We start from the raw sequence: 17993 nt of genomic DNA on the forward strand, positions 1-17993 counted from the left end.
TTTTAGAAGAGAAAAAAAATATATCCTTGTTTTCCACACTATGTGTGTTGTTCCCAAAAGAATGACTGTCTTGGTTCATCAGTGAATTCACTATCCAGGAGAGACTGTGGTATATTTTGAACCTGTTGGGCCAATGAGAAAAGAACCCACGCTGGAGACCACGGTGAACGTTTGGCTGAACCTCATCCCTCGGACTCCGGCTTCAAGAATGTGTTTTCATGCCCGGCCTTTGTTCCTCCATAAATGTGTCCTTTAGTTTCAAACAGATCTTTATAGTTTGTGCTTCATAAGCCAATTCTTCTTATTATTTTGGGGGACTCTTCTTCAAAGAGCTTGCCAATGAAGATTTAAAGAGAGCGGGAGCTTCTTCCAGGAGTTCTAAGCCTTGGCTGTGGACAAAACAATCTTAAGTTGGGCAGCTTTCCTCAACACAAAAAAAGTTACTAATGGTCATAGCACCACGACTAGGACTTTATCAGAAACTCAAAGCTTGGGGGATTAAAAAGAAGCAAGAGAATACTGTAACAAACTTCGTACAGAGTTCGGTCTATTAATTGTTTCATGTTAGATATTCTATGTGTTTACCTCAATTGAAAAAAAAAAAGAATGTTTTTGCTAGTATCAGATCTGCTGTGGAATTGGTATTGTATGTCCATGAATTCTTCTTTTCTCAGCACGTGTTCCTCACTAGAAGAAAATGCTGTTACCTTTAAGCTTTGTCAAATTTACATTAAAATACTTGTATGAGGACTGTGACGTTATGTTAAAAAAAAAGGTGTTAAGTCACAAAATGCGGTAATAAATATTTCATTTTTGATTTTTTGTTAGGCTTTTGTGTTTTTAATAGTTTTAAGGCAAGGCGGCACAGTGCCTACTCTATGTAGGGTTGAAAGTAAGTGATTTCTAGGCTTTGCCCCTAGAAATTGAGTATATTTGAAACTTAACTTACCAACCATTTTTTAAGGTAACCATCTGTAGGCTTTTGGTATATATTTGGCCTATAAATTCTACCAGCAGAAAACTTCTAAAGGTATGAAAGTGTGTGTGTGTGTGTGTGTGTGTGTGTGTGTTATGAGCCAGGTTAAAAGATCACCAACATGTCCAACCTCCTTCTTAGATGCATGATATTAAAAAACAAACAAACAAACTTCCAGATAAATCTTTTCATGTTCATCCTCTGCCAGAATAAAGGGATTTTTCAGGGTTAATTTTACATCACAAGAAATAACTAACGTCTGTGCTCAAAGATAATTCATCTGCCTGTGTTTTTTCTCTGCCTTACTTACTAAAATACTGTTGAATATGTAAATTAAAATTTACATATAGATGTTCATAGATGAGTAAATAACTTCTATGGAGTTTGAAATCCTGAGTTGAAAAGATTACTTAATCATTAATATAAATTAAACCATGGTGTCTTATTTCAGACACCTCCATGTGCAGGCACGCTAGTGTGAGGATTTGGTCACTAAACTTAAAATTTTTTTTTCTAAAACAGTGACAAAAACAGGCAGCATAATGCCCTGTTCAAAATTTCACGCAACATTCGTGGAAATTTTAGCTTACTGATATTGCCCAAACAATGCCTGCTAAAGTGTGCAAAGTGAAAAAAGGTGTGAGGAATTTGCATGCCCCCCTCAATTTTTCAAATAAATATACTGTCCTGGAATTTTGTAAACCCAAACTTTGAATCCGATGTTCAGAAAGGATACTATCATAAATTTCAGCTTAGTTGTGTGATGTCAGCTTGATAGGGAAATAGTTCACTATCTCAGAAATCCCAGTTTGTATTTTATTTGTGATTCATCTGCCCATTGCAAAAAAAAAAAAAAAAAAAAAGAATAGAAGTTGTATACAAAGGAACAAGGAAATAAACTTCCATTGTTGTTTTGTACTATTTTTAGGTAGAATTTTAATTAAATACATTTATTAGTTTAATTAGTCTTCTGCCATTTAAACATAGAAATAACACTTCTGATACAAACTATTAATGGAGAAGTTCTGTGCCACTTGGAAGAGAGAGAGCTTCTTCCTTATTTTTGTTACCCCATTTCACACAGCATCTTTTTGCAAAATTTAAATACCTGTATTTTTCACTTTAAATGCTTTAAAGTAAATTTTGACAAGTTCCCCATTTATAAATTAACTCTCACATCAGCTGAAAAACATTTTTGGCAAAGTTTTTCTTCGTTTCCTCTCAGTAAATGCTGAAGGGTTTACTTTGTAGTTGGCTCATGTTTAGAAAGTGTTCGGTGAAATTATTATTAAGCTATTTCATTACAGTTTAGACCCCAGAACTCTCTACCTTTGGTTTTAATGGCTAAAATCACCTCAGGATTAATTTCTTTAACAACTTCACATCCTATCATATTAACCTTAACTTTCTTAAATATGTGGAGATGAGTAATAATTGTAATAATATTTGTTTGCATTTCCTTGCTTCCCCTCCCCCTCCCAATGCTAAGACAGAGAGGTGGTAGGGTTGTCCAATTTTTATAATGCTTTTTTTATACCACCTCGGAAGGCACTTGCTCCTATCTCGGGTTTACTATTTAGTATAAAGAGTTCCGATTTGGGTATATTTAAGAAAGACTCAGCTGTCAAAAGCAAAGAAACTGGGAATGGTGTTTTGACAACCATATAGTGTTAAAGGAAATACTGTAATCTGAATAAAATTGCTTATGTTCTCCAAAACAAGAGTAATATAAAAACACTTTTTTATTTATATGGAAAAGCAAAAGCAGAAATAAATTCCAAAGGTTTCCCTTTCTTTAAGAAATTCTGAGAGAACTGCAGTCGCCATCTGTTAAGGTTGGGAATTGAGGAAGAAGCCACATTTGAAAGGAAAAAGAGAAAAGACCAGGAAAGTCTGTGTCTTCATCCACCCCTTCTTCCTCCCACCCCCCAGGTCAGCGCCCCCCACTCACCCCAGCTCACCCTGCTTAGAATTGCCGAGAAGAGTCCGTCAGGATCCTCCTGGCCTCCCGGCCCCCTCCCGCCCCCGTAGGCCTGTTAACCCGGAGCAGATTTGGGAAGGGAAATGTGGCTAATATCTCTAGCAGCTGTCAGAGGAGGGCCCTTCCTTCAAAGGGACCGGACAGGGATCCTCCACAAGTTCCCATTAGTCTTGCAGGCCAGCCATTTGATAAGGAGCCTGGACCTCCGCTGCAAGTTGCCACTGTGTGAGAAGGGCCGGTGTCTGGGTGTCTGGACGTGCCGAGTGGCCCTGGCTTTGCAGCCACTGCGCCCCGCCGCCCACGGAGCAGGGTGGGTGCGAACGTGCAGGCGGCGGCCTGGGAGGAGGCAGGGCCGGAGCCTGGGCGAGGGCAGGGCGCGTGCAAGGGGCTGCCCCCGCCCTCACCTGGCCTTCCCTTTGCGTGTGTGTGTGTTTTAGAGGTAGACAGACGTGCTCCAAGTCGACGGGTGTTGTGGTGGGGTGGGGAGTAGGGGCACTTAGCCGCCGCTGTAATCGACTCGGGGCGGCGCGCGCGGGCGTGGCGCTCCCTCCGTCGGGGCCGGGCTGGGAGCAGGCTGCGGCGGCGCAGGCGAAGCGCGGGCCTGATGGGGGAGGCCGGTCAGATGGTGATGAGAATGGAGACCGTCGGGGCAGTGTTTGAAGGGAGGTTTTAATATTAATAGTTTCGGTGTAGAGACAGAAGGGAGATTGCGTCTACGGCTCCTCGGGGCAGACTCTGGGTGACAGCGATGATGGATGATCCAGCAGAGCCCAACAGCTCCTCCCCTCCAGCCCCAACAGTGTCAAAGCTACTTTAGCTGAAGCTTTAGAAATAAAATAAATAAACAGTATCCCCCCCCCGCCCTTACTCTTCATACACCTCCACCCCCACCCCCAGCTCTCCGACATCGATTTATGGATCATTATGAATCAATTACTGCTCTCAATACTTTCCCATTGGCTTAAATAAAACAGTCAAAAGATGAAAACGTGGGGTTCGGTGGGGATTTTTTTTCCCTGACAGGAACAATCGCAAAATCCATTATCTCATAATCAGAGGCACTAGGTTAGGAGGTGAAGAGAAAGGAAGGGGTCGCCCAGTAAATAACTGGGGGGAACGCCGTGGTGGTGGGGGGGGTCGCCCAGCTGCCGTCTTTGTTCAGATGGATCTGTGGGTTTGGTTTGCTTGTTGTTTGGGGTTTTTTGTACGGGGGCAGTCGAGGGGAGGGTCCTTCGTGAGAATGAGATGCTTACAGGTTTTGTAACTTAATTATTTAGCTCATTTGAAGAAACCTATTTGAACGTGTGTCTCGGCAAACATCAGATGTTGTTGGTAGTGAGGTCGCACATGGTAAAGGTGTGGAGGAATGGGTCCGTCTGGAGGGCGGATTTTCACTTTGTTGTGAGCAACTGCGCGAGGGTCTGCTGCTGGGAAGGGGGTTTCTCCCGCCCGCGACGCCCTCCTCTGTCCCCGCCGTTGGCAGTTTTTGTCGCCAGAACTGGTTTGGATCTGGGACCGGCCGCCCCCCTTCGCCCCCGCCCCCACCCCGGCCCCCGAGGCTTTTCTTCCCTCTCTTGCCCCTTCCGCGGCGGTGCCCGAGGTTCTCTAGGTGTTTCTATGACTACATTGTGTGTGTGGGAGGGTCAGATGTGGGGGTTGCCCGCGAGAGGGCCGTTCCTGGGCGATCATTTATCAATGTCACCCACATAATGATTCTCTCTGCAGCCTCCTATTGATGAGGATAATTACATTAGCTCAGAGTGACTGATCAATGAAAAACCACCACACAAAAACTTCTTTACTCCTCTATAATACCAAAAACCGATACAGAAATAACATAGAAAGCCTGATTTTCTTTCCCTTCCATATCCACCAATGGATTCTGGCCCCCCCGCCCCCCAAAAAGGATGAGGGAGTAAAGTAAGAAAATAGACCCAGGTTTGTTTCGTTTAAAGGAGGATGCAGTTTTGCCCGTGAATGCATTTTCTCTAAATGTGTTGGCTTCATTTCTCCATTGGTAAAGAATATCAACGGATTTGCTAATGTGAGTTGCTTTTAGACTGGTCTGTGGTTTTCCGTTCTTTTTATTTCTTTCCTCCCCTTTGGGCATTTTTTTTTCTGCTTCAAAAGAAAAAAAAGGAGGGGAGACAATTCTTTTATTAAAAATTGGAAAAGGAAATTACTCTAAGTCCTCTTTTTTCTTTTTTCTTTTTCTTTTTTCTTTTATAGCGTTTGCTTAAGTCGGGTTATCTTTTGTCTTTATCACTTCATAAAGTAATGCAATTAAAGATGTGAGGTTGCAGGGGTATAAAGGGTGGACCGGTAATACGGCGACATAATATGCTATATTCTCGCCTGAAAGTTTGCAGCTAAATTACGATTTCGCTTTTTCTAGACTTAAAAATCAATATTTTCTCAATTAAAGAGAACTTTAATGCTTTACTTGCGAGTTGTTAAAGGTGCTGTAAATTTCATTGTAATGCTTCTTGGCTTCGGGGTAGATGCAGGAGACCGGTTGATTCTCGGGGTCTTTTTCCTCTCAAAGAACCCAGCCCAGGAACACCCAGTGTGTCAGATCAAATCTAAGCAACAAAGGTAAGGAGGGTTGCAGAGGGATGGGGCAAAGGGTGGGGAGCCCGCCGGGGGCCCTCCAGCGCCAGAGGCCATTGTCTTCTATATTTTCACCTCTCTGTGTCCTGCCTCCTGAAGGTGACAGAAGTGTCCATTTTGCTCTCATCTTTCTCATAGAGGAGCACGTTGGACTCCCATCAGCTCCATGAAGGTCAGAAAGAAAGCTAAATTTGGGGTGCATTCTTCCCAATGTCCCCTCTTTTCTCTTTCCTTTCCTGATTTCACCAAAATTGAACTCTGAACTGGTGCTTTCACAAATTCTGCCATATATCATGTGTTCTGGCCTCTATGTCGGAACTCACTCCCCACCCTCGAGAGTGCTCACTGTTTACAGATGTTTTCTCCTTCCACACGTCCCACCTAGTAAAAGTTCCCGCAGAGAATTAACTGTGGTGTGTTAATAGCCCAGGTCTGCTACTGCTCTCTCCTGCAAAGTTGAAATCTGGTAGGGTGAAGAATGGCATTGGACTAACGTTGGAGGGCTGCTCCAGGCCCGCAGAAGCCCAAAGACTTGAGAATTCCAGGCCCAGGGACTTGGTGGGAAGCAAGGTAGTGAAACTTTTAGATTGTAAAGCCGAGAGGAGGATAAGAAAGTGAGGCTGGAATGGTACCTAGTAAGAACAGAATAGGGCAAGGCAGAAAAATGAGCCTTTGGGACCGTTTTGTAATTTAAAAAGAAATAATATTGAAGGGAAATTGAATACCTTAGGCTTGCTATTAATTTTTTTTTAACCCAGGATCTAAGAATAAGTCCTCAGAGATGTCAGGAAGGGCCTGAGTTTCCAAATGGAACTACTTACTAAGTTCCTTTGCAGCTCCCTCTTCAGTTAATTTGCTGGGAATGAGAAGACCAGGGAAAAGGGCTATGTGTGTGGTGCACCAAGGGCTTAAGTAAGAGTATGGTGGGAAGGGGCACCTAGATATAATGAGGCTGCTGTTTTAAGCTTGAATAGAGAAGGGGAGGGATGAGAGAAAAAGCCACACAACATCACGATGCACTTTAAAATAATTCTCACCTGCCTGCCTTTCCTATTCACTTTAACCACACACACTCTATCAAATATTACACATCAGTGGGGGAAATTTCTAGTTCATCATCTTTAGTCCGTAGACCCATGGGATTGATCCCCCTTCCCTTAGATTCCTGACATGTAAGCCTAGACCATGGCCTTTTTATCAAGCAAGTGGGGCTTTGTTAATGTATTTGTACTTTTCTGCTTTCAGTCTAAGTTTCTCGCCTTGGTGGAAGGAGGGGTGCAAGCAAGGAGGGGGAGGGGAGCAGAACACAAAGACTTTATCTAGTTCTCACCAAGCAGGTTTCAAAATAGGAACTTAATGGGAAGAAGAAGAAGAAAAAAAAAAAAAACAAAAACCCCAGAAGAATGAATCAAAAATAAAGAAGGAGTGAGAATTGTTTATCACAACAGATTTACTTGTCTGGAAGAAAGGTGATTCTGTGAACATTTTTCCCTTTGAGGATTCTGTTTTCTTCATATGGAAACATTTTCAGATCTCAATCCTTTAGCAGACAAAACCTCAATATAAATATGACATGGGCCACTGGCAAAAAAACGAACTTAAACTCAGTGCTAAGAGAGGAGGGGGAGTGGGGAGGAGAGAGAGCCTTTTCTGATTAATAACTAGCAGGGTAATGTTGAGGGCTTTTTCTGCCCGATTGCCTTTTTGAATTAGAGCCGATTTCTTCACACTTCAGTAGTGCCTGTCTCCTTTAAAATGACTGGCAGATTTGTTTCTTTTTTTTTCTCTCCCTGAGACTTAATGATGTAAATTTTCTAATTAGTTAAATCATATTGCTTAAAGGCCTAATATTTACCGTGTAAGAAATGATCATCCTGATTTGGACCTCTTGAAATATTCGGCGAAATAACATTTGGCTTTTAGGTTGAGGGATGAGAGAGGAAGAAGCTCTATTAGGAGAAGCAGTTTAGAGGAGAGAAGGCACGGACCCCGGCAATGTTAAATTAATAGTTGAAGTTGAGCTGGGCTCACACCCCAAGTCCGCTTTTATTTTTCAATCAGCGAAGATTTAATTGGCAGCCCTCAGGCCGGGCGATCTGATATTTTCTCATTAGTTTCCCATCACTAATCTTGAGTGTTAGATTGGCTTAAAGGTTGTCAACATTTGACCAATTTTATTTAAGGGGAAAAAATCACGCATTATGGTTCCGGGATGTGAGATCTGCAAATAAATCCTGCTTGAATCAGCGGAACTAACAGGCGAAAAAAATGTTGACTATTCATCGTCGCTTTTAATAAGTTGCATTAATGTATATTTCAAGGCTAGGGAGAGAGATCATACATGTGCTGCATAGATGCAGACGAAAAGAAGTTGATGGTGGGTGCATTATAAGCGGGCTGGGTAGGTAAAGTGAGACGGACGTATGATGCTGAACAGAGGGTAAATAACCCAAGTGGAATAGCTGTTGAGGATTTAGGAGCTACACCCCCCACCCCTTCCTTTTGCAGCTGCGTAAAACTGCAAAGCCTGTCTTCGGCTTGGAGCGGCTCGGTTGTCTCGTCCAGAGATAACATCAGAGCGCCCCCTGCTGGCCAGCGGAGTAGACCGCTGCGGGTCAGCCCCCTGAGAAGCAAATTGTGTTTTTCTGCGCCCCCCGCCCTCCTTGACTGACTCCTTCCTCCGCCCCCACCTCGGTTCTGCAGCAGAACCCCGCGGCAGGGGAATAGTTTGTCAAGGCTGAACACTTAAATAAATAAATGATAAAATACTAATAAAATACGAATAATAAAATAATAAAATACGAACCCCCATCTTCACTTGGCCTCCGGGGAATAAACTATCAAATGACTAAGAAAAGGACACATTTTCTCCTTCTAAATCTCTTTATTCTCTGGGTTTTTGCTGGGGCTTGTTTGTTTCTGCTGAGCTGTAGATTTCGAGTCCAAGGAAGTGTTTTTAATAGCTGCCGTAGAAGTTTTTAAAAAATGGGTATCTGATGGGGGGGAAAAGCCAATACAAAACAACATTTTACAGCCTCGCAAAATTAAGCTCCCAGGGAACTCTTACTATTTCAGTAAAGTCCCGCGAAATCGCTTTCAGAATTCAGACAGTTCCTTGTCTTGAATGACCCTTTCCTGCACCGCAAAGAAATACTGGCCCCTGTCTGGGTTTTGTTTTTGTTTTTAAATAGAGAATGTGCTTAAAAGTTGGCACCATACCTACCTACCTACCTACCTACCTACCTACCTACCTACACACACACACACACACACACACACACACACACACGCACACACACACGTCCCCCCCCCCCCCCGCCCCGAAGCCCCTGTTCTTTCTTCGCCCGTGTTCTCAATTTTGCTGGAAACGGAAAGGGGAGCTGAAATGCACCAAAATAAACCACCACCGTCTTTGACACTTGATCTGACCTGGGTGCTTCACGGCAATGCAAAATGTGCGACTGCTACTATTTGAGGGTGTTAGGGTTATTTTTCAACCGTTTCGGTGCATGGAGGCGCTTTCTCGGCGTCCCAGTGAGTCTTTCAGGGATTCTGACCACAGTAAAGCGAGGGCGTGCAGGTAGCAGGAGCCGGGACAACCTCGGGCCGGCCGACCTGCCACCGCCGCCAGCTTCTCCTCCAGGGAAAGGCACTGGCGGGGCAGCCCTTACGCGGAAAGCCTTCCGACCACAGCTAGACCCAGCAGAAAGAGTGTCAGCCAGCAGTGCGGAACGACTTTAGTTTGTAGGGAGTTTGGGGGGGGTTGCTTTCTTAAGGTGCTGGGTTGCGGGATTGGGGCGAATACAGCTCTGAGAAAGGAGGCGCGGGCGAAGGGACACCGTGCAGGGAGGACGGCAGGGGAAAGGTGGGGCTCTTGACGTTCCTGCCTAGCCAGAGGATCAGGACCTTGGAGTTTAAAAATCTTCTTGCCTCGCTTCTCCCTAGAAATCCCCGCGTCACGCCTTCTCCAACCCTCCTCTTTGGGGCCGCTCCGGACCGGGACGGGGACCCGGGGACGTCAGGGAAGGAGCGGAGCTCCCAGGGCAAGGCAGAGGCAGCCCCGTCTCGCGCCAGTGAAGTGATGCCTCAGTCAGGTTGTGTTTGAAGAATTTCTGGGGCTATTGTGACGACTGAGGTAAAGTTAAATATTTATACTCCAGGTTGTTCTCATTATTATTATTATTATTATTATTTTGGTCTGTTTTGAAGAAGTTCAGTGCATTCAAACTTACTTTAAACAGAAATCCTGGTCTGGGTGAGGCAGAGTCTGCCTCCTGCCACTGGAGTTGACTTTTGAAAGGTCTTCATTAAGCTCAGAAGGGAAAGGGAAGTTATCTGCAAACAATATTGGTTCATTCAAATACATATGTATATATGTGCACCTGTGACACACATATTTTATATATCTATTTCTCTCTACCTATAATAAAGAAAAGGAAGGAAGTGTCCCTCATTGCAGTCAAATCCAAATAAAAATAATTCCAGGAGATATTCTCACAGAGAAAGAGAATACGAAAATCTAATTGTATTTGTCTCAGTTCAACTTAATGAAATTTGGAGACATTGACAGTCTGGTCAATGTTCTAAGTAAATTAATGCAAAGGTCCTTAGGAAGAGACCAAAAACACCTCTTGCCATTCATCTTAAACCACTTGAAGATTATGATTAAATGAATGGGATCACTAAGCATTATCATCTCAAATAGCTGTTAACTGTCTCCACCCCTTTATTGTGGCAACAAGATAAACTCTCCACTAGGAATGGTGTTTCTTCCTTTTTATCTTTGTTTTTGTTTTGCTTGAAGGGCAAGGAAGGGAAAACAGAAGCAAAGAAAACCATCTCAAAAGTCCTGGATTTGCTGCTGTTAAAAGGCTGCTATTCATTTCTGATTTCCTCATCCTTTGCTACAAAGGAAAAAGAAATCTAATGATGTGTCTGCATTTGATGAGAAGAAAACACTAACAGCAACAGTGACGGTGAACTTGTTTTATTTTCTTTTTCCCTGAAAAAAAAAAAAGATTTTTAATACCCACCAGTTTAGCACGTTGAAAGCTGTGGAGATGTAAAAAGATGTTTGGTTGTCCACATCTATTCGCTGACTTTCATCACTTGAATTTTGTAGGATTTTGTGTTAAACAGAAATTATGGGAAAGAGAATTAGACACTTGCCAAGGGACAACAATATTATACACTTTCAAGTAAGCTCCACCTAATCCTGTATTTGAGTGCTGAGGGAGTGTGTGCCATTTTCCCCTAATAAACCTCAAAGCCCTCATTAGACATAAAGAGGGGTGAGAACTCTATTACTGGGCATTCTGACAAAAATGGAAACAGTGCATCTCTGCTCCCAGAGCCCTAGGAAAAGACACCCCGAAAAAATACCAACGCCGTTTTGTTTTCCTTTGGAGCCTTGAGTTGGGCAGACTTTTCAGAGAAATACAGAGTAGTTAACATTTTTAAAAGCACGATGCTGAAACGAAGGGCGCTGGTGAACAACAAAAAATAAACTGTGCTAAAAATTATTCTTCGGACCCTGCCCATTTCCAGATGCCACAGAAAATCAATGCAAACGCGCCCCCTCCGAAATCGAGCAGACAGCTCTCCTGTCTGGTAATGTTTCCAGTTGAAAGTGGAGTTGGAGCTCCCACCTCAGCTGGAGCACTGGGAGCGGCTACCCTGAGGCCACCACGGGAGGGGAGAGGGGTGTCGCTCTCCCTCCCACCCCGCCCCCCGGCCCCCCTCCCGCCCTCCCCACCTGTTCCCTCCTCCCCTCGCTGGGGTGCAGGACAGGCGAGGAGCTGGGCCGATTTCCCCCAGAATCTCCAAGGGGTACCTCGAACTGAGGCTCCTGCCAAACCCAAGAGGAAACCCCCACTAGGCCCCCAGAGGCTGAAGACCAGGCCAAAGGGAGAGAGGGTCCCTATCCGAGGCACATGCAGCTGCCTGCTCAGTCCCGGGGCCAGACTTCCGTGCCTGTGTGGACAAAAGGCTCACAGGCCACGAGGGTCCTGGAGCAAATGTAAAATGCAACGGAGGGGACAGTGTCCCCCTGCACTAGGGTGACCGTGCGTGCGTGTGTGAGTGTGTGACACGTGCACTGGGAGCGGGCGTCTGTCCGCAGACGTCAGCTGGGGCTGTTCACCCACGCGGCTTCGGGGGACCGATCCCATGCCTCTCCCGGTCCCCCGCCCCGCCGGTTCCCCAGTCCTGGGCCACGCCTGCACAGGTGTGGTGCCTTTAACTGGAAAGCGCCTGAGAAAAGATTCCTGGAGGGAGGCGGCGGGGGATGGGAGGGGGTGTGGGGCTGGGAAGAAAGATGGTACTTCTGGAGCGCAGACATCCCTATCTTCCAGGAATTGTCATCGCACTCAATCTCTTCACCCTGACCCACGGTATCCAAAGAGCCGAGATGGATTCGCGGGAAAATCGGGTTTACGCAGACGTCGGGGCTTGACACGGGCTCTGGAGACCTGTACGGGCTGTGCTTAGATTCAAAAGTATGATTTTAATTTTCTTAATGAAGGCGCGCTCTAGAGCTCAGCTGGTAATGGCTGTGCTGAGTTTAATAGACTTTTGTCGAACAGAAAAAGACGGATAACTATCGGTTATAAGTAATCTGCTCTAATGCAATTATTTTCCCAGGTTCGAATGTCATTGTTTGGCGAGGCCAGGAGTGAATTAGGGCCCCCGGGAGCGCGGACGCGGGGCTGCGAGATGGCCTGAAATACGAGCCGAACTTGTTTTGTGAGATGCACTTGGGTTTGGGGGTCGGGGTCGAGGGCTTCAAAGCCCTTGGTCTGCACGTGTGAAAATCTGTCTCTGTCTCCCTCCCCGTCTCCCTCCTCGCTAGTCCTCCTCCCTCTCCTCCATCTCCACACCCACTTCCTTTTCTCTTTTTTTACTTTTGTGGCTCCCTTTCCCCTTTCCTCCTCATCTTTCCTCCTCCTCTATTTTGTATGTCTTTGTGTATTCAAGGCAGAGCTATTAGGTCCAAAGTATTTCTCCAAAACACACTCACACAGAAGCAGGCTCTTGGTCTGTGTCAACCATCCACCTTTTGAAATCCAACAGAGTTGGGATGTTTAAGATATTGATGAGCCTGGGTGCCCCCACACAGTAATATATAGGTAGGGTTGTTTCTATCCAAATACACAGCAGATCCAAGTCGCTGTCCAAAAGGAGCCCATCTTCACTCTAACACAAATTATCATTTGTGGTAGTTTTTATCTGCAATTATCCCAACTCTTCCTACTGCTCCATTTCACTTTGCCTGGTAAACATAATCTCAGGCTAATGTGACTTTAAAAAACAAAAATAATCAACATGATTCATAGTTCCCATTTTTACAGAAAACAAGTTGAATTGGTAAAAGGAAAGCCTCCAATTCTCGCCTGGATGAAGGACTCGAAGGCAGGCAGCCCCGCAGGCCAGGGCGCGTGAGCACCGGGGAGCCCCGACAGGCATCTGGGGAGCCCAGCTCTCTTGGCTGAGCCTCTGCTGATGGCCCCTCCAGCCCCACTTTCCCCACCAGCCTCTCTCTCTGGGTCCTGGGGGAAAAAAGAAAGATCTTGGGATTGATGAACAAAAAGGGTTAAATGAACTCAGAGCTATAGATGTCTATTCTAGACCTGCAAGGTGAGGCCAGGGTAGCTGGATCTGGTACACCTCTGACTTGTGTTCCACAGACCAACCTGATTTACAATTCTTTAGCCTTGTATCTCTCTCTCTTTCTCTCTCTCTCCTCCCTCCTTCTCTCTGTTACACACACACACACACACACACACACACACACACACACCCCGAGGCAACCTAGGCACATGTGTACAGAACAGCCACAAAGTTCTGTAACAGAGAGAATTGAGTCCTCTTCTCTGACCCAATCCTACCCTGTTCTCTCTCTCACCTCTGCAGCCAGTCTTCAAAAAAGAGAAAGGAAAAACATTGAAATAAAGACATATTTGCAATCCCCCTCAGGCCCCTCTGGCTGAGGAAGAGCACAGCTGGTGCCCCACAAGATCTTGGGGTGTCATGGGGAGTGAGGCCCCTGCTGCTCTGGGCCGCCCTGGGACACCCACCTGCAGCGGGGGAGGGACGCTAGGTAAGAGGGGCACTTTTCACCTCTCCCCCAGCTGCTGGGAAGGTTATTAGGGAGAGATGGAGTCCTCAGGTCCCAACCACTCCCAGAACCTGGAGAAGCAGGCAGGGCGGGCACTTCCTGTCCACCACAGTGTGACTGCCGGGGTCCCACGCTGGCGAACGAGGAAGTCTGTGACCAGAAGAGCCAAACCCCAACTTGTTAAGCGCTCAGCCTGCAGCGCCCTTTAAAGCTAGAGGTGGCAGGGCAGGGCCTGAGCACTGCCCGCTCCAGCAGCCTCTGCTCTGATGGGGGCACCAGGGCAGCAAGACTGCAGATGGTCCCAGGGATGGAAGGCTCACCTCTAGCTCCAGGAACAGCTTTGAAATCAGAGAAAGAGTGACTGTCAGAGCCCCCACCCCTCCTACCCCTCACGGATGAACCCTCTGTCATCCCTTCAGCAGCTCCCCTACAGGAAAACCCCTGTGTCATGTTTTGATGACTTAGAAGAGTGATAGCAAAGTCCTCAAAATTCCCCACAAGCTTTAGGTGGATCTAATTCTGCTTTTGCAAAGTCGTTGGGGGAAGAGAGGAGAGAGACTATTACCCAACAGTGAGTTTTCCAAGATCCCCCCGGCCCAACCCCAGCCAAACAAGGTTGACGAGGGCTTGGTAGAGAGCCAGTAACCCCCCATACTCTACAGGAAGAAACCCGGACAGAGTAAGAATCCCAACCCCAAACATGCTGAGGACACCTTACAAAGCTGTCTTGCTCTCCGAGCCTGAGGCTTGTGCAGAGTCTGCGGGCTCTGTCCGCCAGCGTCACCCCGGAAGCAAGACTGCCTTAGGTCTGAGGAAACATAAGGAGACTCCGTTAAATTAGGCTTGCTTCCCTCTCATTGACTCCCCTATTTTAAACAGCGATAGAGAAAAGCAAAAAAAAATTTTTTTTGCTGTAAATCAAATGTATAATTATATTCACACAGAATTAAGGTATAAAAATTAAGCTGTAAACTTAATGCTTCAACATTTTTAAAGGACTGACCTGAACACGACGTGCTTTTATGGAACAAGACGCTTAAGTACAAGCTTTAAGGATAAAGAACGTTAAGAGTGCCCAGTGTCCCCTTACACTGTCTTCACTAAATAAAAGGGGGAGGGGCCTGATACAGAGAATCAAGTGACAAGAGCTCCTAAAACTGACTGAAACACAAAAATAGCACAGTACTGAATCTTTGCTTAAAATTTTTATTTGTAGGGGTAAGTAGGTTTATTTACTTGTGTAACAGGGGTACTGGAGATTTAACCCCGGACCTCGTGCTTGCTGAGCGCACGCTCTACCACGGAGCCACACCCTCCCCCTGAGTATTACAGCCTTAAAGCAAGTTCCCCTTAAGGAAAGTTAGAGGCAAATACCTGACTACAAAGTGCAGCTGCTTCTGCTTCCTCACGTATCCAGGCCTCTGGTTCTAACACAGAGTGAATCGTCATCTCAGAGGGGTCCGCTGCCCACCCCACGGAGCCAGGCCAGTTGTTTGTACTTGAAGCTTATCTATTGGCCTTAGGGCTTCTGAATGTTCGAGTGAAAAGTGTAAATAGACTAAGGTCACAGGTGATTGACAAGTTCAAGTTACTTAGCTCAATTATCAAAATTTTATTTCTAAATTATATTCAATTTGATTTTCCTGCTTTGCTTTCAACAACCTTAGAAAATCCAATGGGAGTGGACATTTTACACCATGTCCTATGGACCATGATTTATTTGCAAAGTCATTTTGTGATGTATGCCTCCTTTAATGTTTCGGTGGAGACCACATCTTTACAATTAGATTTAGAAATGCAGCTCTCAGGCTCATTCAAAGGCAGGCACTTTCAAGACACAATAATGACTAAATTTTGACAACTTTCTAAAATGTCTCTAAATTTCTAAACTGCAGCCAGAACCTATAGACAGTTTCGAGTCTAATCCTCTGGATATTTGCATGCTATACTTAATGTCCATCCACCTCAACGGTAGGTAAGAGTGCAATTTATAAATAAACACCCTACAGCGCACTTTCAACATACTATCTCAAAGTTCTCCAATGCATTTATTTTAATAGATAACAAAGCTCCTCAGAGCAAGGCTAATGCTGCCACATCTGGAGATGCTTCCTTGGCTCTCATTTGCCTCCCCCACCACTGCCAGTGCCCGTCGCCCCCTCCAGCCAGCAGTGAGAGAAGTAACTGAAGCCTCTCCTTCCACCATTATATGATAACATCAGCTTTTAATCAGTAAGAGGCACTCCTATTTAAATTTACAGGATGACTCTTTATTTCATTTATCTTTTCTTTTGGAGGAAAGTGAAATAAGAGCACCACCCTTATTAATTATAAGATTGATGGGGTGAAAAAAGCCAAATGAATTTGGCTTGCAAATTATTAGTAGAGGTATGAATATTTATGAGTGTGCCAGGAACTGCAGGCATGAACCCTGGGTATCAAGCTTAGAGACAGTCAGACCAGTGCATTCAGTGAGGGTTCTGTCTCCCCAAATCTGACATGACATAAATGGAAACTTCTGAATTAGACCCAGGGTGGGCTCCCATCAAATCCATTCCTTTTTTTTTTTTTTTCAGTCAATCTTGTGAAATATGGACTTACTTCTAGTGACCTCCATTATAAATTTGAAAGATCTCTTTTAAGGTAAAAGCAGATGCCTATCAGTTTTGTGAAGAAAAATCTATGTTTGTGCTTTTTCCACTTGATATTCATTTATGTTTTAAATTGAACTTATCTGTAAAATACTTGTGATAGACATTTAAAAAACTTAAAGCTATCTTTATTCAGTGTAAAAATATTGGAAACCTAAAATATCCTGGATATAAAGAGGATTTAAATAAACACAGCCTAAGTGAGATACTGACAGAAACGAGAGGGGAAAGGAAAACAGCAGTGGGAGAGAGATGAGAAAACAAGTTTTCTGCCTCTTGGCTTCTTTTTCTTTTTCTGCACAAGACTTACCCATGTTTTAGTCCCAAAGGGAGGACATTTAATGCAAGGTGGAGGAAGAAAGAGGCAGTGTAGAAAGGGAAAGGGTGCAAACAAGGACTTAACATTGCAGTAAAAGACAAACTGCATCCTCTCACCCTCGTCCTGAGTCTGCGGTGGCGGGCTGTACGGTGCTTCGGGACAGGAGCTGAGGGTGTGAGACTGTGTGAGCGCAGCCATCGTTCCCACCACTGGCTTCTTTTCTGAAAAGAATTGTTGAGGGGGGACTGCCCGCCCCCATCCTGTGAAAATAGCTCACTCTGACATCAGAGCCAGCTTAGCACATACATTTTGAAAAGGAAGACAAGTTGTTTTCAAAACAGAAACGCTAAACATTCTAAAAAGAATAAATCAATCTGAAAAATGCTCCCCAAATTTTCTGAAAAACTCCCGACTATATATACGTATATATGTATATATACACATAGATATACACTTTTACACAATTGTAAGTGAATATTTGTGGTAAATTGATGCTTTATGTACAACCTGTCTCAATGTGTCTATTCTCTGTAAGGATATCATTTTTTTTTTTAAAGAAGCGATACCACTGACAACAATTTACTTAAATTCACAAACCTTGAAATGGATGCATCACCTATCAATCATACTCGGTAGATACAGTAAAACACATCCAACATTTGTATATCAATAGTGGCACACGCACAAGTCTGTTTTGTTCAATTTAAATGTTCTTCAACATGTCATTTCTTATTTTTCTGGAACATGTTACGGGTTAGTCATCCTGTTTCAGCTGATTGTTAAATCCTTAACCTAATGAAAATTCAAAATAGAATGTTTATTTGTCAAGGATTTCGGAGCTGAAAGGTAGGCTTTTGGGACAACTGGATCAACCCCTCTTCTCTTTGCAACAAGAACTGGAGGTAGGTCTAAAGATGGCTACTGTCCAGCCCAACTCATATCACCAGTTAGCTCTGGCTTCTGACAAGCTCCCAAAGCTCTTGAGGCCAATTTGTTGTATAATACGGTGTTTCCCATCTTCTGCCCTTTATCTGAGAGCAGTATTTATAATACTACATGCAGAGTTTTCCACTAATATTTTTCTTCCCAGCACACTGACAATGAAATTCTTGTTAAATAATAATAAGGTATTGACTGGTCTGTTTGGCAATATGAAGATTTGTTGTTGATCTGTGATGTCTGTATTGATCAGGCAAGAACGAGCTCTATCCTCTGCCTGACGGATAAATGGATCTCAGTACAGGCACCAAGACAAACTTTTGTGTTAACAGAAATCCTAACCTTGTCTATTTATTGGTTATGCATCAGCTCAACCATGCTAGAAACAGATATAAATAGGA

The 17993-nt window shown here is 44.5% G+C and overlaps 1 protein-coding gene and 1 long non-coding RNA gene across 4 annotated transcripts in view; both read left to right on the forward strand.

Moving 5' to 3' along the window:
• MEIS2 (Meis homeobox 2) overlaps positions 1-817 on the forward strand; it is a 195054-nt gene extending 194237 nt beyond the window's left edge. For all 3 annotated transcript variants that reach the window (XM_064485756.1, XM_064485759.1, XM_064485762.1), the window contains one exon: positions 1-817. This exon is cut by the window's left edge and continues 609 nt beyond it. The gene's annotated coding sequence lies outside the window, so the exon portion shown is untranslated.
• Positions 818-9050: 8233 nt separating this feature from the next.
• LOC135321391 (uncharacterized) lies at positions 9051-10618 on the forward strand. Its single transcript, XR_010381125.1, has 3 exons — positions 9051-9101; positions 9513-9702; positions 10372-10618. It is a non-coding gene; the product is annotated as an uncharacterized LOC135321391 (long non-coding RNA).
• The last annotated feature ends 7375 nt before the right edge of the window (positions 10619-17993 follow it).

The sequence above is a fragment of the Camelus dromedarius genome, chromosome 5 (assembly GCF_036321535.1).
Source record: "Camelus dromedarius isolate mCamDro1 chromosome 5, mCamDro1.pat, whole genome shotgun sequence".
Taxonomy (NCBI): Eukaryota; Metazoa; Chordata; class Mammalia; order Artiodactyla; family Camelidae; genus Camelus; species Camelus dromedarius.